Source organism: Condylostylus longicornis, unplaced genomic scaffold (assembly GCF_029603195.1).
Source record: "Condylostylus longicornis isolate FDR11 unplaced genomic scaffold, ASM2960319v2 ptg000048l, whole genome shotgun sequence".
Taxonomy (NCBI): domain Eukaryota; kingdom Metazoa; phylum Arthropoda; class Insecta; order Diptera; family Dolichopodidae; genus Condylostylus; species Condylostylus longicornis.
The window spans coordinates 17,764,351-17,786,917 of NW_026578017.1; the positions used below are offsets into that span (position 1 = coordinate 17,764,351).

Genomic DNA, 22,567 nt, shown 5'->3' on the forward strand with positions numbered 1-22,567 from the left:
GGAGTCCTTCCGATTAAGGGATACTTTAGAATAGAATTTCCTGTTTTTCATAATAACAAAAATTCATTTTCAATATGAGAGCTTGCACTTTAATTTTTATAAATTTTTGTTTAATTTCATATTGGTATTTAAAATTCAATTGAATTTTGAAAAATTTAAATTAAAAAATGGACAAAGAACTAAATTTTAAAGAGAATGGATATACCATATTGCACCTAGAATTTTATTACTACTAAATACCACCCGGATATCACGGTTTCAAACTAGAGTATAGTATTCTTTTACCAATTATAATGAACTGCAATTTCTGCCACTATTTACACAACAACATTGTTCATTGATTTTATTTAATAAAATTGGGTCCCGACTTCTATGCTTTCCATCAAACCGAATACACAATTTATGGATAAATGAAAATTATAGAATCCAATTTTCATAAAATTCATTTAATTAGATCAATCAAAACCCATGAATAATATTTGGTGTGTAAACGCTGCCTTTAGTTGAAATAGTTTCTTAAGTCTATTTCCGAGAACTCGATTATTATGAAATTCGATTATTTTTTAATAAAAATACGAAACTTTTACATTTCGACGTTTTACGACCCCGTTTACTATATTATTAGTTTATCTGTTGCAGGGAGCACAAAACTGTGCATTTTTTACAACTTTATTTTAATCCCATATTTTCTTATAAATTTTATTACAATTTTTTTTTACGTATAAAATTACAAGGTTAAAAAGAGTATAGAAAATAAAGAGTAACAAACTTTTTTTTCTCAATTTTTTTTTCAAAAAATTTTCATTTATTTTTTTTGAGTTTAACAATAGTTTTTGCTTCTTAAAATTCTGATAATAACAAAAAAAAAATTATTTTTTTTTTTCTACTCCCTTTTATATGAAAATGATTTTGGTTACTACGTTATTTTTTTTTGTCATTTTCAACTCAATATTGTTATTTATGTCGGAAAGTTTAATATTCCCACAAAACAATTAAAAAAAAAATCGCAAAAAAAAAATATTAATGAAAAGAATGCCAGAAAATTTAAAGGACAAGAAATTAACGAATTGGAGAAAAACAATAGAAAAATGAGGATCAAAGTTTTCGACCTTTCATTGTAAGTAAAAGAGGGAAAAAATGTTTTTTTTTCTATTGTTTCAAACGATTCTAGTTTCATTCATTTTCAAGTGGCAACTTTGATCCAAATTTAAGTTACTCTACAAACAAAGAAAGTCGAAACTTTTTTCAAATAACAAGTAGTTGCTATAGTAATTTCCCTCCCACCTACCTAATCAAATTACAATAGAATGGAAATGAAAAAAAAAAAAAATGAACCGAATTTTTGCAAACAATAAAAAACAAGTAAAGGGTTAATAATTTTGATTTGAAACTTTTGACTTGTTTATAATTACTGTAAGCATTGACAAAGTTTTCGAAAGAGTTCTACAACAATTTATTTACTGTTGAAGAACGAAAATCGTATCTAAATAACTATACTATTAAAAAATAGTTCTTGTATATACAAAAAATTCTGTGAAGGCTCTAAATAACTTTAGTAATGTTCAAGTACCGGAATTTTTAATTTGTTATATTACACTGTGTTACATCAGTGTATAATAGTATAAAAAATTTCTTAAATTACAGAGTTGAATTTTAAGTACTGTTTTGTAATTAAAATATAGTTATACAATATTACATCTTGATTTTAATACTGTGAACTTTTTGAAATTATATTTTTTGTTATCAAATTCCAAAAATTTTGATTTTTAAAAATATAAGCGAAATTTGCAATTAAATCATTTTGCTCGCTATATAAAATAAACACAACTCAACAATAAATACCTTCGTTTCAAAGTAATCATATAACAAGTACTTTTTAAGGACGTGACTCAATTTGATTTAGTATATTAATGCTAATAAAACCGTTTTTGTATAGCAAATTTATTACAAATTGTTAAACATTGAAAATATTTTTGATTTTCCGAATTTCCAAAGCATATTTTTAAATCTATATTCAAGATTTTTTCTTAAATTTAAGTAGGATCTCTTAATTTATGACCCCATACCATATTTATTTAAAGAATACCAATTGATTTACATAGAACTTAGTATAACAATTAATAATATAACACTTATTAATAATTGTAAGAATCTTCATGTCCTTTAAAATAAAATAATTTTCATAAATTTTTAATAGTGTCCAAAAATTGCATTATTATAATTAAAATCTTTGATTTTGTTTTTTTTTTTTGTTAATAATAATTTTATAATATATATATACGAGTATGTGTATGACTTGTATAACAATAATTATGATTAAAATTCCTAACCTTTGAATAAAACAGAAAAATTAATTCACTTTCAAATATATATAAATCCTACTTAACCCAGTTAAAATTTACAACAATATAAATATAAAAATTTCTGTAACGGTACAACACAACTACATAACGGTATAATATGTACATAAATAAAGTAACATGAACTCAACACTTGATTAAAAATTTTTCGGAACAAAAATTTACAAAAACCAGTTTCCATATATATGTAAAATTATAATTTTAAGTACATACTAAATAACCCATCAAACAAGGATAATATATCCGGAACGCAACACAATAAAACAGAATAAAAAAAAAAACAAAAAAAATGAATAACGGTATATTTTAATTTTATGTGTTCACAAAATAATGTGTCCTGTTTGACATTTTGTTATGTTGCTCGTTTTTTTTTTTATTTTTGTAATTTTTCTGACAACATAATAATTATTATTAACTTTAATCATCTGTCATGAAAATGAATGGCCAATACGTGCTCATTAAGTAGTATAATTGCGGTCTAAAAATGTCATACAATGTTATCCTTTTCTTTTGTTTTTTTTGTTCTCCCCATTCCTCATATAACATGAGCACATATATGCACTGTAGAATTATAGTGAGATAATAATAATTTATACTGTTACTTTTTTTACTGTTATATTGTGTGCTTTTCATTGTTATTTTTCCTGTTTTACATTTTATTATAATTGTTTTTATTATTGTTGTTATATTATTAGTACTTTACTCAGTACTATTCTCATATTAACATAGGCGCACGATTTGAATGGAGATTAACCTCCATTTTTCTATGTATGTTCTAAAGAAGATCATGAATGGTCGAAAGGAATTGAAGTTAAAATTAAGTAAATTAGAAAGGATTTTTTTTTTTTTGAAGGCATACGATCTTATTTTAAGCATTATTCTATCGTGGACGGTGTCTTATTTAATGGTGTTTCTGAAAACATAAGAGCTTATGTTTAATTGTAATCGTAAAATCCAAAAATAGCATGCAATCCTTGCAAAAAGCTGAATCTTGTGGGTAAAGTTATAATAAAACTTTTTGTATATTTTGTTTTTCTTTTCAATTTTCATAACGTGTCACATTTTAATATTCACATAAAAGTGCTTTTACTAAAATCTTTATTAAAACTAATTGTGAAATCTTAATGAATAAATATTTTTAGGACTCTGTAATTGAAGCGAATACAAGAATAGAAACAAAAAATTTTCATAATAGTAATTGTAAAGATGAATTTGAATTAAGTAAGGATTAATATTGGACATTTTTAATTCAACATTTTCCATATAGAAAAACAATAAGAGATTTCCTTTATAAATTTAACTTATAATACAAGTGGCTTTCAATTAAAATTGTTCCAAAATTATAAAATTTTACAAATTAAATTAAAGCAGATTTATTACAAATACCTTCGTATTCTGTTCAAGCAGAATAATGAAAATTGCATTGATATTAATTAGAAAAATTATGCTACTTAAGATATAATACCATTGCTAACAAATTTTATACAGAGTGTGACAAGTGTGGTAAATAATTTCAGAGATAATTTTTGATCAATTTCCAGCAATATATTGTATGGGCAGGCGGGTTCAATAGAATTATTTTCGAACTACAGCCTGTTGAAAAAAGGTATTAAATTTTTCCTGCATACAAGTAAATACTTATACAATTACATCGAAAACTCCGGAACCATACCACATAGAGCAACCGTAGGGAGCTAGCTTTATTGGCGATCCATTTTTTTTTTGGTCTTTAATCTGGGCAATAATTTTCGAGAACATTTAACAGAAAAAATGCATAATTCATTCTAACATAACATTCACAAATATTTTTTAGCTTAATATGTAAAAAATTAAATTTGAATGAAATGTATAAAATATATGCCGATCATGAATTCTAAAAGGAATCATTCCATGTTTGAAATGCTCGATTGATATGTTTAATATTTAAAATGCATGTTCGATGCGAAACATAATAAAATTTAGGAAAATGTAATATAATTGTTAGTCTAAAACCTAAGGTTAAACTTTAAGAATTTTTTGTTTTTATCGCTAATTGTAATTGATTACAGGGGTTTACCTTTAAGCGAAAAATAAATCAATTAAAAGTGCATTTAATTCGCATTTTAAAATTTGTGTGACTGAAATTTTCAATATCTAAACAATAAAAGTTCTTCTAACAGGAAAACAAACTAAATTCGTATATAACAGGATGTGATAAAAATACTATAACTATTTTTGAAAAAAAAACACTCAATTATTTTCTTTAACAATTTTCTTTAAATTTAATCTCAGCATTTAATATATTTTCATTAATCTACTACTATGTGGTAGTTTTGCAAATGTTGCCAGCTCATTTACAATTAAATGACTAATACTTTAAGTTTTTTTTCCAATAATTAAAGTACTAAACCAAATCCACAACGACGACTTCACACTGTTCCAATTTATACTGAGTACAATATTAAATTCATTCTCCCCACAGAATTATTAATTGCATTTTTATTATATGATCAGTGCCAAAAAATTCTTATTTTTTAGCACATACAAAGCAAAAAAAAATTCCAATTTTTTGTGCATCCAATTTTTTTGTTTCAGTTTTTTGTTTTTTCTTTGCCGTCATTAATTAATTAGGTGAAAACGAGATTATGTCGCTCAATGTGTCGTATTTTATACGAATATATTTTTGGTTATGGTATATTATAAAAGGCTCAATAACAAATGGAAAATTTTCCTCTTTCTTCATTTGTATAATTTTTCCAATAACATTATACAAAAACAGTTTTTCTTGCTTGTTTTTTTATTTATATTATTCCCTTTATATTTAAAAGAGAATTATCAATTTTGTACATACAAACAATACATATGTGTGTACAATTATATAATACATGTATATATATTTATTTATACATATTATTATGTACATTTCAATTGAATAATATGGAGTAGGATATACACTTAATTAACACAATTAATATATACAGAATGAAATAATTTTATTGTGTAACTCCTTATGGAGTCTTTTACATTCACTAATTTAAGATGGCAAAATAATAAATCGAATTTGTTATTGGAAAATTTTTATAATGCTTTTAACAAAAGATATAAATTTTAAAACATTTAAACATATAGGCACTTAATATAACTTTCTGGAGCAATAATATTATTGGAGCATTACCGCCTATATGTACATATTGAGCGTGTAAATATAAGCGTATAAATGAATTGTAAAAACTTAATTCTGTTAAGTAAAGATTGCTTTAATATTATAAAATTGTTATAAATTTAATATCTTGCTGAAATAAAATAAGATTAAGAAACATACTCAGAAAAATATTCCAATTGACACAAAGTTTAAAATTAGTTTGGGATAACTGTAATTCTTTTTTAATAAAGTAAAATCACGGAATACAGAACGTGTAGGCAGATGTACAGATTTTACAGGCAGATGTATTAAAAATATTAAGGCATGTTCTAGCAAACTCTAACAAACCAATAACTCACTAAACATACAATATTCGGACATTTATTATAACAATCTGCCTGTTGTTATCGAAAATTTTTGATTAATATCTCGAGTGTTTGTCGAAAACATTGTAATACATGTAACTGATTGTAATATAAGTGAACTTAAAATGCCTTTGCCAACTGTCCGAAACATGTACCTCAACATACGATGACATCAGCTGGATATGAAGAAATGCTGTTATTTTACTAAAAATATACCATGATATTTTCCAAGCAATTCAACAGAGAATGGGGTAAGTTGGGTATTTTCTGTAAAAACGTAATTGTAAATTACGTTTTTAGGACTCCTTTATTTTACCGTCGGAATTCTTCTGATATTAAATCTAAATGAAAAACTATTGATTAATTTAAAAGAGTGTCCCAAAACTATATTTTATATAAAAAAATTTTAAAATTTTGTAACAAAAAAAAATTTGCAGCAAAGAAACCAATTATCAAAAATTTATTTTTTACCCAATCTACCTTATGTTATACAAAATTCGTGGACATATCTACATACACTTTCATTCACTGAAGATACCACAAAATAAATATACCAACAAATTACCTTTTGCATAAATTATTAAAATTTAAACCACTTTTGAAAATGGTTTTTTTAAATGATTTACACTCTAAATTAAAAAAAAAATCATTTCATTCCTAATTTAAATATATAAAAATTTTTATATTTTGGAATATTTTAACCAATAATTGGTGTTTTTATGAAAAAAAAAATCAAAATCAATTGTAAATTTTTTCCAAAATTGCGAAAAATTTCATTTAACTTCTTATCCCTGTTATATTCATTTTTTTTTATGAAAACTATAATTCGAGCAGAAACCCTTACTTTCAATTCGGTTTTTATCAATAAAAATCTATGGTCTAGTCTTGATTTTTTATCCTGAGTCGATTTAATTTTTTTTTCATCTCAATGATAGCTCAAAAGCTACTTGAACCAAGCTCACCAATTTTTCACAATTTCTTTTTCATTCATTTTCTAAATTGTAAAAATTATTTTTATTTCAGAGTCACTATTTAACTTGAAAAGAACTACATGCTAGAAATATTCATGCCACCCATCCCACAAGAACAATTTTTTTACATGAGCATGACTATTTGGAATATTCAATTACGAGTATATACGCATATTTGGAAAATCCTACTTATACTTTTTTTGGTGTCTGACACGTATATACACTCAAATTGCAATATTACAATCGGATTGCATTATATCCGAAAACTATATTCAAAATTCTATGGATTCAAATTGAAATTCTCATGAAATGTATGAAGCCAATGATTTTTAAGGGTATCACAGAGTTGACGCGGTGAACTCAATCTATCTTTCATTTGTTTTTTTCCAAAAATTTATTTATTACAGAATGATAAGGAAGGATATTTTATGGAAGGATATGATAATTAAGCATAACATAAAAGAAAGGAATTTGTATTTTAACCATAAAATAGACTCTCGAAAATAGTGTGCAAACAAACAAACATTGAAATGAACATAAATATCGAATTCTTATCTTTTATACTAAATACAAACCTGATATTTTCAATTTGTATGTGCCACATAACATCAATTTCACCTTTTAATATTCAATGAAACAAAGTAAACACAAGAAAAAAATGTATAAAAATAATTCCAAGAAAAAAAACAAATATTATCAAAACGTACAAAGCAAAAAAAAAAACAAAGGAACAGAAGCGGCAAGGACGAAAATTACCCAAAAAACTTGGTCAATTTCAGTCATTATTATTTTTTCTTTTCCGCTTTTATTAAAATTTTTGTTTTTGCTGGATTCTATTCCACCATTTCGTCATTCTCTTTGCCCACCATAATAACACAACATTTTCCCGCTATTTCTCCTTTTAACAATTTTTCCGACGCTTTTGTTTATTCACACAAAAAAAAAAAAATTTTTTCTTTTATGTTTTAGTTTTTGTTTTCTTTTCTTTTTTTGATTCCTTTTTATATTTTGTTTATTTTTTCTCAATTTCCCATTGAACCATTTGGTATATCTTTGACCAAAATTATTTTCTATATGCATGTACTCAATCCTTGTTCACAGTTATTATTGAATTTATACAATAACTGTTAGTATGTATATTTATTTAATTTATCAGTAAATATAAATATATAGAATGTTTTTTTTTTTAAATAAGGATACAGGATGGAAGTATTACAATGTACCATAAAGTAGTATTATCGATAAAGCATAATTAAAAAATGAAAATTTCAAAAAGGATTTTGAGAGCAATAAGAGTTTTTCTGATATTGGAAAAATATTTTTCAATAAAAACAAAACAAATCCACTTCAAATTTCATTAAACTTGCAAAGATTGTAGACTACTTACACTTTTGAAAATAATTTTGACGAAATAAAGAGCAGAAAAAAAAATCCTTTTGTATGCAAAAACGAATTTATTTGAACTCATCGGACCGAAAATTATTAAAAATTGTAAATTTCTTTTATATTCGCAATTTTAAATAATTTTCCAATAGAAGTTCAAATTAATGACCAAATTATTTTGATATTCAACTTTTGAAATACTGCCCTGATTAGTATATCAGGCATATCTCATATTAAATTATCCAGAACAGTGTTTGAAGCGTTAATCAACCAGTAATAGCGTTAAGCTACAAAAATTAAGGCTTAAAATAAATATAGCCGTATTTCACTTAGTTTTTTCGGGCAAATTTTGATCCCATTTAATACAGACTTGCTATATTCAATCAAAAAGAACATTGTGCTACTTTACATGACTTTCATCCTGTATTTAAATATAAATTTTTAATAGTTATGTAAATTTAAATTTGCATTATTTTTTTTTTCATTCTTTTTGATTTTATTTCATTTTTTATTCTATTAGACAGCAGCCCACCACAAAAGCCACTTGTTTTAAACCAAAAAGGCTATAAATTTCATAAAAATTTTTGGCAAAATTGATATCGAATCGGGAACCAACAAGAACAAAAAAAAAAATAGCCAAATTTAATATTAACGGCAATAAAAATAAAAATATTTTTAAAGTTTGCATATACATAGGAAAAAATTGCATTTACGAACTTTCATGTAAATATAAGACATCATTCAATTTAGAGCTTACATATTATATTGCACATAACGTACACGTATACAAATTTCTCTATAAATTACAAGATTTTTTTTTATAATTGCATTTTTTAACATTACATAAAAATATGTGTAGTTATACCCGAAATATAACTTTAGTCCCAGCCATTTACAATTTTTTTTTGTGTGTTTTTTTTATATTAAATAGTTTATTTTATTATTTTTATACTGTAATATTAAAAGGAGAAAAAAATAAAAAACATCGAATGAGGCAAACTGCTTTTCGTACTAGAACATTTTCCTAAAAACACTCTCAAAATATTAAAACTAGTATTTTTCGTGGATGACCGATATTTTACTAAATATTATCAAATTATTCTCTTATACTCTTAAACGCTATTGTATAAAAGTGGGCGCGTAAAAATAGTATACTGATATTTAACAATTGAACTGCTCTGCCACTCATCATTTGTAAAACACCATTAAATGAAATTTTGATAATTTTAAGTCCCAGGAAGAAGAGAAAATTGTTTCTATTCACATATAAAAAATCCATTTCTTATTTCCTGTACAAACTCTTTAAATTACAAATTTTCCCTAAAGATGCCGGGCATGATTTATAAAATGCCAAAATTCGAATACATCTTGACATTCTCGTTTCTGGAGGTCAAAATATTTTTATTTCTCACAACATTATTCAAGATTTGTATTCTTAAATTGTTGTAACTAGAAAGGCAAGAAAACTTAGGGCGCAGGTTAAAAATTTTAAAACGATTGTAAATGTGCAGTTTAATAATTGCCAAACAAGCAAATTAAAAGTATATTTAGCACATTTTTTCAAATTTTTTTTCGAAAAAAAAAATAACCTAAATTGTACAATCAGTGTGCCTTTTCTGTAAAATTTATTTGAAGTTTTTTATGTTGAAAAATAAAAAAGAAAATTATCAAAATAAATAAAATAAATGAAAAAAAAATCCAAAATTTACAAACGATAAATTGAACATATTGAAATTTTCTCTTTACATACATAAAGTAAGGGCTCTTCTATAAAAAAAAAAAAAACGTTAACGAAATGCATACATACGTGTGTTGAGAGTGCATTTAATATTATAAAAATAAAAATTGAGGACAAATAACATTATATAAGAACAATTTACTTAACACTATATTTATTCATTCGTATCGTTGTTTCTTTTGCTTTTGCATAATACGAGCCAAAAAAAAAACACTAAAGAAAAATCAATTGAGGAATAAAGAGCATCTGGTATAGGCAAACTTATGTACATAAGGATTTGTAAATAAAACTGATACTTTTTTGGAATATTAAATTGATATTGTACATTATAGCTATGTATATAACAAAATGTTTAAAATTTTCAGATTAATTCTTTTTGCTTTGAGTAATATGGTTGACATGGAACCAGATCAATGCGATTGCCGAATTTTCAAAAGCCATTGAAATCAGTCTCAAAAAATATAACATTCATGATTGCCTAGTATTATTCTAAAGCTTCTCAAAATTTACTTACAACAGGTTCGATGGTGAAAATTTGTAAGTTCACATACAGTCAAATAATAAATAATTTACAGAATTCTTCTTTTAGCTTAGAATCTTTTAATATCACATAAGAACAGGGCCGATTTTTACAAAATTTAAGTCGATTGACACTATAAATCAATCAATTTCTACAAATTACTGACTTATATTTAAAAATATTGCTAAATTATTAATCCGATTCTTAAAATTTAGTTGATTAATAAAAAAAACGCCAGTTTCTATCTGTAACATTAGATAATTCGAAATCTTGTTAGAATGCTTAGAATACTTAGAAGATTTTTAACTATTTACTTAGATATTAACTCAATCTACCTTTACAGTTTTAAAAGTTTAAAAATTAAATTTAAATTATTTAATATATTAAGGTTTCTTCTTTCATAACGAGGCACAGACAATTAAGTCATGGAAATTTTAATATAATTTTGCATATATTTTTTATATTGCAATTGTAATTTGTCATATTAAAAGTTCGAATTGTTTCATGTGTTCAATGACTAAACTTCATGTGTACTAAATCATAAATTTCAATTTAACAAATTTTCAAATGATTTTGTTAATCTTGATAAAATCGAAATTACAATATTGTTAAATAATAAAACAGCTGAAATTAAATTTTATGAACAATTTAACAATTAATATAATTGAATATTTTTTATTTATTTTTAATTAATTAAAAAATTATTTCGGTACAACAAAGAGTACCAAAAAACCAAAGGGGATAAGCAAAAAATTTAAATTTAAAAAAAAACCAACAACTCCAATAAAAACAAGCTAAATTATTTTCGTTAATGAAAACGTTCAATTATTTTACTTCTATTTCGGATTAAAGAACTCATTATTGGCTTCTTATTCAATACTTTGAGATTCGGATCTTTACTCAACTAGAATCTTATCTTAATTTTGTGGCAAGTTCAGTTACAAGTTATTCCTATATTATAAAAATATAATTAAAAATTTTTTTTTTTTGGATTATTTAATAATCCAAAAAAAAATATTTTTAATTGCTCTGAGGAAAAGTGAACATTTTATAAAATGACAAATTGGAAAGAAATCCTCAATAGAAGAATTTAATTGTAAAGAACCGACAATTTTCTAATAGTACCATTTTTTGAATCAAATCAAATTGGAACCGATTGTACTCATCGTACACTTTAATATATGAATATCGCTGTTTCTATATTATATACCACTTATATTGTCCTAGTATATGAAGCGACGGTGATAATCCCATTATAACGGAATTATATTTCTTCACTTGTAACACCATTTTCAATTTTCATAAGACTTCCTCTAATCGCATTATTAAGCCCCTTTTTGTTAATTTTAAGTGGTTTGTATTATTGATGCATTATTATTGCATGTTACTTAATATTGCAAGCGTCTAAATAATTTTTAGGCACTCATAATGAACATTAATGGCATTTTCTAAATTCAACCAAATCCCTTCTGTAATAGCAATTCTTTTCAAAAATTTTAGCTCAATAGCATTACAAATTAACATTAGATTGAAAATTTTTGTAATGTCTTCCTAAAATAAAAAGTTAAGCTTCAATCGCAATTTTTTTATGTCATTGATATAATGACATAAAAAAATTGCGATTCAAGCTAACGATGCAGCGGCGTCAGCAACGGCGTCCCTGATTTGAACCAACGATACAGTCATAACTTTCATATTTGATGTTTGGAATAATAATTGATACCATATGACATTATTTTAAATGAAAATTGTTTTTAAGAATATTAAATTTTTATTTATTAAATTATAAATATTTAATAAAATAATATATATGAATAAATAAAAAATTCTTGTATATGATAAGATCAATTATGTAAAATTATGTATAACAATTTATTTTTATATTTACTTATTAATTATATTCTATTACTTACCATCAAGTTAACTTTAGTTAATTGCTACCATCGACATCTATATATGCTAAGATGTATTAATGTAAATGTGTCTTACTTAATAACATTAATTATTTTCACCCATTTAAATTATTTTCATATTAATAAAAAATATTATTTTTTTTTTTTGTAATATTGTTATAATTATTATTGTAAATATTATATTTTTTTTTTTCTTTTTAAATTTATTAAATTATAATAACCAATTTTAATGGTTAAATGTCAGTTTAATTAATTTTATTTTTTAACAACAAATGAAAAAAAATTTATTATAATTATAAATTATTGCTTTATAATATGTGTTCTTAAAATAAAATTTAATTAATTCTTGTACTTATTGGATATTATATATAGAGTACATAAAAAATGTATATATATATACATACAAACAATTTATATTTGTTATATTGCGTGTATTAATAGTTTTTTTCTTGTTTTAATTTAATTTAATTTTATCTAGGCACGTATATATATAGGATAACAGTTAATAATAATAGTATAATGTAATATTTTTTTAATAAATTTAAATAACATATATGTGTGTGTGTGATGCCATACATAAATCATATAGTATTTATAGTTTATGACAATGTTTTAATATTTTTATCTAGTAGTAATTATTAAATAAAAAATTTCCTGTTTCACCCCCCCGTCCCACTCTTTGTCATTTTAATTAATTTTACCAATAATTATTATATAATATAATGTTCGGAATATATTTTAATATATATAATTTATATAAGTTTGTATAATAAATAATTATTCAGTAATAAATTACGAAAAACAAAAAAAAATATAACAAAAAGGTATAAAATACTTATACTCATTTTTTTTAATGTTTTTAATGTTTTTAATACATTTTTATTATTTAAAAGTGTGTATATAAAAAATATTCCGCAAATTTATTTTAATTATATTATTATACCTAGGTGCTGTTAATATTAATAGTAACCAATAATGATTTAAAAAAAAAAAAACAATTACAAAGGCAATATAATATTTCTTTTTTATTAATTTAATAAACCGATAAAGTGTAAATGAAACAGCAATATTTTAATTTTATATATAACAATATTGGTGATAATAGCGTAATAATTCAATTTTTTTTTATATAAAAATGTGTATATGATTATGATATAACAAATATAATGAATTTAATTTTTATTCATTTTAATTATATTATATTAATTGTTCATCTACATACGTATATGTATATGCGTGAAAATACGCATTATACATACAAACAATTTCGTATATGTATAGATGTATTAATATTATTTTATATTAATTTAATTTTTTTAATTTATTATTATTACTATTGTTCATTTCTTCTTTATTTTTTAAATGAAAACATCTGTGCGCCCCTTTTTTATGTGTGTTTAATAGCTAAGTGTATAGCTTTACCATGATATTATTATGGTTGTATATGCGAATTAAAATAAATTAGTTTTATTTCTTGTTGTTTTTTATATTTCTCATTTTCAATATATATGTATATATAACATATAATTTTTTTATTTATTTTTATTTAATTTATATATTGATTATTTCAATAAATATTTTTATATGTCCTTTTATAAAATTATCATTGTCGCATAATAATATTTAATTGAATATTATTTAATAATATCTATTAATGTTATATTGCAAAAAAAAGCAATAATAAAGAAAAAAAATTAATAATTTACACCCACTGATACCACCCACATCCACACCCTCTTTTTTTTTTGGCAAAAAATGTAATAAGTATAAGTTTTTTTGGTTGTATATAGCAGAAGAAGAATACAGTGATAAATGAAAATTTAGCACACCAAAATTTATACTTGTATATATACGGATATACTATATAATGTGATATAATTTATAAATATATTTTTTATATAAATATATAAAGACAATATTGTTATTATTATTTATATAAGATAATAATGATTTTCGAAAAATTTTTCTCATTTTTAATTTCACTAATTTTTTTTTATAGCTGTGAGTCTCTATTATGCAGTTCTTAATTTAAGTGAATTTATATATACACACTTATGACGTATTTCTATAAATGTATATGCTATTCATATATATACTAGTTATATATAGTATACATTTAAATCTTAAAAATACTTGTATGATGCGCGTATAGATTAATTTTATGAGAAAAATTATTTTAAAAAAAGTTTTCTTAAGTTTTTAGTTTTTTTTTTTTTGCCAAATAGTTCTTTAAACATTTAAATTAGAATTATTCTTTATTAATAATTTATTATTAATTTTATATTATTTAATAGTTTTTTTTTTTCTGTGATTGTTTTAAGGACGTTGTTAATGTGAATAACTTAACATTTACATAGTAAATGTATAATAATTTATACAAGTTATTTGATAATAAAATAATCAGTGGGCGTTATTGTTCAATGAACTGGACGTTGACCGTTTTTCTTTTTATTTAGATATTTAAATATTATTAAATTTTAATTAATTATTAAAATAAATTATTAAGATAAATTAAAGTTTTTTTTTTTTTGTTTTATATAATATTTTATTATATATACTATTTAACTATTAATTATTATTGTTATATAAATTATTATCAATGATGTTAACTTAATTTTACGATAAGAAGAAATCAAATATTATTATAAGCATACAATTAAAATAAAATTAATTAGAATAATTAATTTTGAGAAATTATTATATAAATTATATAGTTTAAATCAAGAAAATTAATTTTAATTTTTTTTTATTGGAATTTTTAATTACACTTAAATATAAAGTTAATCTTAAACCCAATATATTTAATTAATTTAACATTAATATCAAATAAAAGTTTATTAATTTTATTATATTGTTTTTCATTAAAAAAAAATGTTTGTTTCAAATTGGACGGCGGCACTACATTGTACACGCACATTTATAATTAATAATTTCTGTTTTTAATAATGTTTTCTTTTGTGTGTATACACTTTAACACACTCAGGAAAAAATTTAATTGAATATTTAATTATTACAAAAATATTTTCTGTTTTTTTTTTTTTTTTGTTTTTTTGATCGACTTTGAATTATAAAAAAGCACGTACACAATGATAATTATGATAATTATTAATTATTTTATAATAATTAATTAATTAACACTTAAACTTATTATAAATTGAAATTAATAAAATTATACACAAAAATTTTGAGAAAAAATAAATTCAAATACTTAATTTTTAAAGGTTATATAATTATATTTTTAATTTTATTATTATATTATTGGAAGGATATTACTTTTGACGGTGCGATGATCATTTTAATTAAAAAATTAAAAAAATAAATCTTAAAAATATTTCAATTAAATTGTTTTTTTTTTTTTGTAATTTTTATAATTTTATTAAAAATTAATTAAAATTAAATTTTACAAATTATTAATTAAAATTGTCTGTTCGTTAAAAAAAAAAAAAATTTAATTAGAAAAAAAAAACACAAATTAATGTGTTTTAATTTATAAAAAAAATTAAGCGTTTTTTTTTTTTATTTTTTTTTTCAAAATAATTTTGGATTTTTTTTTTTTTTTTTGCAAAAATAAACAAATTAAATAGACAAATTACTTTTTAATAAATTCAAAGGACGCAACACACACTGGGCGGCCAAAGATCCGACTTTGAACGAATAATGAACGTGTTTAGCGCTTTTATACCAGCCGAATAAAAAGTATAGAAAAAAAAATTTATATCAGAACACAAACAAAAAAAAAAACACACACAAAATTTGTACACACAAAAAGAAAATACATTTCGTCCTTTTTTTTCATTTCCATCTGCAAAACAAAAAAAAAAAACAAAATTCAAAAATAAAAGCGCAAAAAAAGGATATTGTTGTGTTGTTCTCAGCAGCATCAGTAAAATGCAATCCAAGTGGGGATATAATATTTATTTTTTTTCTGATTTTGTTATTTTTCTACTTGTTGTTGTTATTATTTTTATTCTTTCCTTATTCTTATTATTTTTCTTTTCTATTTTTGTTTTCTTGTTCATTTTATATTTTGTTTTTTTTTTCAATTTTTGTTCTGTTATATTTTAATTTTAGCATATAGCAAAGAAAAAAAAAAATGAACGAACAAAAAAGAGATACTTGTTTTGGTGGCAAGAAGCAAAACGCAACTATACAACAAAATATAAATGTTCATATAATATATTTATATATGTTTATAGACAACAGAAAAACATACAAAATAAGAAAGGAAGAAAATCAAATATAGAAAATATAGAAAAACAAAAAGTCCTTACACAAACTATGAAAAATATTAAAAGCTTACAGAACCATTGAAGTATAATTTTTTCCTTTTTTATTATTTCTTATTTTTCCTTCTTGTTTCTTTTGAAAATAATGAATTTACAACACAAAAAAATTAAAAGAGCAAAACAGAAAATTACAAATTAAATGCAAAAATATCAAAATCAGAAAAAATTGAATCCTTAACATTAGAAATAAATTAAGAATTCGCATACATTTTGGGACAAAATAATTTCCTTATAGTACATTGATTTTCTTATTTCTCCATAACATAATATTCCTTTAATTTGAAAAGATGCAATTGAATTAGGTGTAGTAAAAAAGTAGAATTAAATTTACAAAAAAAAAAAAAAAATAAATCCGGAAAATAGAATAAACAATATTACAAATTCAAAATCAAACTCAGAATTGAGAAATCTCTGCAATATTTTTGCAGAAATTTTACGTACAAATAATATTAAACGTCATAATATGTCTGTAAATGTTTTTAATAATGCATTTTTCTTCGTTAAATGATCGCAGAACATATATGTATGCATAATTACATGTATGTATTGCGAACGCACCACAAATATTTGATATGATTTTCAGATTCTACTTTTAATGAAGAATCATTACGGCACAGTGTAATTCAGTCTTTTCAATTTTAATCATAAAAATTTTGTGGTACTATTTTGAGAATATAATCAACACCAAATATAAATATTATCGAGTTTGGATATTTGGATCGTATCGAAATTAATCAATTATTATGCTACAAAATGGAAATTACAAATTAATTTTAAAATGCATGTGTTGAAGTTTATTAAATTGTCATTTATATTTCATAATTTTTCTCACCCATTTCTAATATAATACATAGCTAAAAACGCACAATTTAATTTTTATTACCATTAGGACGTCTAGGAAAATTATAAGAAATTTCCAAATACTCATATTTTTTGCTGAAAATTTCTAAATTTCTTTGTTTTAAAAACTTTATAATATTGTAATTCTTTTGCAGACAAACTTCAGTTAGAATCAATTAAAAATATGCAATGAATATTTTATTTAAACTTGTTGAGCTCTAACAATATTATTATACATATTGCAATCTCAGATAAACTCAGAATAAAAACAAAATTCAAGTGCCAGAAAAATATTTTTGTCTTTTTAATCAATATCATGCATAAAACGTGTACAATTCAAACCACATATTTATAATTACTGCGCATGTACTTGATTTTTATTAATTTACAAATTGTGTAAATAACAATGTAAAAATTAAAATTTTTTCTTAATTTTTTGAAAAGTGAATAAGAAAAAAAAAATAAATAAATTTTTTAGATATTCCGTGCTCTGTCCTATGTTTTGTAATTCATCTAAACATTTTTTCCCTAAAAGTATGCAAACAACTATTTAGTTCAATTTGAAACCTCTCTTCAAAGAATATATTTTTTTTTTAAATGTACTGCAATTATTAAAATATTCAGTCATTTCTTATTTTACCAAAATTGTAAACTCATATATGCTAGGTTTTTGTGTTTACAATAATAAATGCAGGTTCAACGACGTGATGCGAATTTTATTATGCTACCAAGTAAACTAAATACAACGCCTAAAGTATTAATTATTTAATCGTTTACTTTAATATTTAAGCCAAATAAATAACAAACAGGAGACCAAAACTAGGAAAAGTAAAAAATTTTTCTCTTCTCTCATTAAATAAAAATTATTATTCAAGTAAATAACGTAAAAAAATTACTGTTTACATTCATTCAAATTTTAACATACAATTTTCGAATATCCTTATACAAAAAAGAAAATAAAAATTATTTATTATCCTTGATCACTTTTCTCCAAATTTTTCTTTTTGTTTTTTTAATAAAAATAATTATAAAAACATGTTCTGTACACACAAACAAATTTTTAAAATTTTGTCCCACGAATCTGTATAAAATTCTGCATTCTATACAGAATTTGCAGAATACGAAATCTGTCCCACAAAATTTTCTAAAAAAGCTTTTTTTTCCATCATTTCACACAAGTAGTAAAAATAACATTTGCAGAGACAAACTTTCATTCAGTAAAAATAACATTCTGTTAATGCTAACGAAAAAAGCTTTATAAAAATAAATAACAGATTTTATATTTTTGAAATTACATTTTTACATTTAGAATTTAGAAAATATTTACAGAATTTTCTTGCATTTTTGTCTTATCAAAAAATATCTATTGTTGTTTTGATAACAGAAAAATCTGTTAAAAAAGATATTTTATTTCACTTATTGTTTTGTTATTTTAAAACTTTCAAAGTTTGCATGTTCAATTATCGAATCGTATTTTAACAAAAAGGATTCTTAAGTGATACATGGTTATAAAACATGACTTTTTTTTACTATAATAGAAGTATGTATGTGTATATACGTTGTATATATACTTCTGTGTACACTCATATGTGTAAAATTGTACTTATACATCTTGAGATTAAATTGATTTAGAAAATTGTGTTAGACATACATGTGTTATATATATACTTACACAATTACAATTTCATTCATGTACGTATGCTCGTACACATGTTTTTCTAAAATATTCTTTATTATATCTTTGTATATCAAAAGTTTTTTTGTTAACAGTTTTCAATACAATTATGTATTTGCATTTAATATGTACTTTTTTTTTGGAAGGTTATAATGAATTCTTGATAATTCCTACATTTGTATCTTTTAACCAAAAAATTGAACAATGATTTTTTTATCCCCTTACGAATATTAGAATCCTAAAAACAAGAAAAGAATCAAAAATTTGAATTGATACTAAATTTGTTTTTTGCCAATATGCAAAATAATGTAATTTACACAATGTATTTAAATAGTCGTAATCAAAATTTTGTTAAATTTCAAGTATTAAAAATTTCGTATTCCGATGATCAATGAAAATATAATAAGTTTTCAGAGCGCTTTTACATATAAGGATAATAAAAAAATTAAATGGTAGCTGAGCTATGCCATTATGATTTGTCATCTTTCATTCAATATGGAAGAGACAAGTGGACAAAGGGGTTAACTAACATTTTGACGAAAATCGAGCTTTTCGAAAAGAACATCTTTAAATTTCATATATTTTCTACTGTGATTACTCTTATAGTTAGAAACTTAATAGAAGACGAAATTGACAGCGCAAATAGGAGATAGGTAACAAAAACATTAATAGTTTTACAATTTTTTAATTAAAAAAATATGATAAAATGCAATGCAGATGTTAGTTAACCCCTTTGTCTACTTCCCGCTTCATTGTTAAAGGATAATTTAAGTTACATTTGGTGTATGAAAATTTCGAGGTATATACGAGGTAAGTTGTTTCCTCAAGCCCGAATTCTAAATTGTAAGAAATGCTATAAAGAAATTTATTTTTTATATTAATGGAAAAACACAGTACCATAACAATTAAAAACCTACAAAGCTTAGGCCAAACGAATATATTTTGACGTCTAAATATGAGCTTGTTTTATGAACTGGGCTGATCATATAACACTTACAGAAGAAAAAATATGCGGTTATAATGCGTTTAATATTGCTGATTTGTAAGCAGAAATTAATGACTTTATTATGGTCCTAATTTTAATAATTTTACAAAGTCTTAAAGCACACAGTCTTGGAGTTCATAATATAATATTTCATAAACTGTCGCCATATTGTAATTGATAATATAATTCTATAAACTTATAGCTATAAATTTTAATATTAAATATTTAATTAATTTAGAGCAAAACTAAACATATTATTTTGTAAATAAAATATTTCATATAAACTTTTTACAAAAAAACTTTTTAATTACCTTATTTATAGTTGTGTTAACAATACATTTTACATTCAAATAAAATATATTTACCTTTCTAATCTAATAATCAACTGTTGCTTTAAAATTAATGAAGAACAAGTATAAAATTCAATGCCTTCGGTTATCACGTTTGAATGAATTTCAAGTGAGAAAAACAAAAAAAAAAAAAACTTATCTAAAATTTCAACCGTTCTAATCATTTATACACACACACTTTTTAATTCAATTTTCGAAATGAAAAGAACACATATAGGAAGTGAACAACACGTACATATGGATGTAAAGAGTTAAATCAATGAAAAGTTACAAAGTATTTCAATAAAGAAATTTAGATTTTCAAAATAAAATATAAAATTTTTGAAAAAGTTGTACTCTCCCGGTTGTAATGTAACAGGAAAATAAAGAAGAAGATAACTAATTTTGTAACTGTAAAGATTCATATTGAAATTCAGATTTCACAAAATTCTTTTCGAACTGATGACTGAATTATTTTCTCTATTCTATCTGACGAAAAATACTAACATAGCCTCTTTATTAATTTTCCCAATATAGCTCGAATTTATTTCTTATATCGAAAAATATGGCAGTTCTTAGCTTATTCTTAATAATTTTTCACCTTTGTTCTTGCCATCCTGTTGTTTGTGAACCCAATAAAATTTTAACCCGAACCTATCTTTAATTATTTTCAAAAAATATCGTAAAATTCTCCTGGTAACGTATTAAAACCCATGTTCGGAAGGCACACATATATGTATGCGTATGTATACTACTGTTTTCCGCTTGAAACGCTTTAGTCTATTCCAAACTTAAAGCACGTTATATTTTTTTAATCAAATTGTATTAAATAATCGGGAATTTTACGAAATCCTAATAAATATCCTTTTTCTTTTTTGAATTAATGATATTTCATTTTGTCATTCTTGCTATTTTTTAACAATAACAAATAACAATAATATGGTGTATAGCGTTAAAAATAACAACAAAATAATTTACCTTTACTTGTTTACATCTTGTTGTTTCATTTTGTTTCTCTATAAGTCACAAATCTCTTTTATCTATAATATAGAACTAGTTGTGTAATAGTTCAATAGTCGGCAACCTATCATCCGTGGATCACTTAGTAAACCATTTAATATTTCGAACAAAGCCGGTTTATTATAAGTTAGATGCCTTTTTTAATTAAATAGGTAACAAATATTCCCCGAACGTATATAAAAAAAAAGATGCGTGGGAATCCAGAATTTTTACCGTTTCATTTAAATTCTTAATCCATAATTCATTTATCAGAATTTTAAAATTACAATTTTTATGTACATCAGAGCTGGGTCGATTATAAACTTGAAATAATCACTATGAATACAATTTTTTTTTTTGAACCTACTTCGCATCGTAATACATCATAGAATACGAACCAGTTTCTTGCATCATTGACTTTGCTATGTAAGTGACGAGACTACCGCAGTATGAACACAATAATACAATGATTGTCCGATTACATATTATAATTAATGGGCAAAAGTGCTTTTCTCTGAGTTGCTCAACAAATTATTTTATTTTTTTAGTTTGTTAACAAATTATATTAATATTTCTTATTTAATCCCTGACCCAAAGGTGTCTGTGATTTTTACATTTTGTTGTACTCTGAGCGGCACTTAAACAAAAATGCTGCCGATCTCTGGTTTATTTAGTATAAGAATAAAAGGGTAAACCGATATGCTCTCTGTTATCATGGATAAGGAAAATTTTATCCTGAATAATATTGTGAATATTATACTTTATATACAATGATTAAATATGTGTACAGCAAGTGTATTCAGAGGTGAAAAAACATTTACTTGTATCTTTAATAAATTTTTGCTTTTTTGATGTTTACTTCCAGATGAAAATCTAAATTGTCAGTTCAAAGCTTTGAAAAGAAAATTGTATATATTTAGAAAAAAAAAAAAATGGAAAAACCATTTTCTTTATTTTTTTTTTTGCAAAAATATTTTTTCATCTCTTAATTTTGTTTTTCTTGTGTTTTTTATGAGGATAACATGGATTTTAAAAGGATTTTTTAAGATTATATTGTATTACACAAATTTACTTTTCTTTTC

The 22,567-nt window shown here is 22.9% G+C and overlaps 1 long non-coding RNA gene across 1 annotated transcript in view; it reads right to left on the reverse strand.

Annotated features, from left to right (window-relative positions):
• The window catches only part of LOC129611206 (uncharacterized), a 191,102-nt gene extending 178,591 nt beyond the window's left edge, over window positions 1-12,511 (reverse strand). The window contains exon 1 of the long non-coding RNA XR_008697148.1: window positions 12,372-12,511. This is a non-coding gene — a long non-coding RNA (uncharacterized LOC129611206). The remainder of the gene's footprint in view (window positions 1-12,371) is intronic.
• Window positions 12,512-22,567: the final 10,056 nt, after the last annotated feature.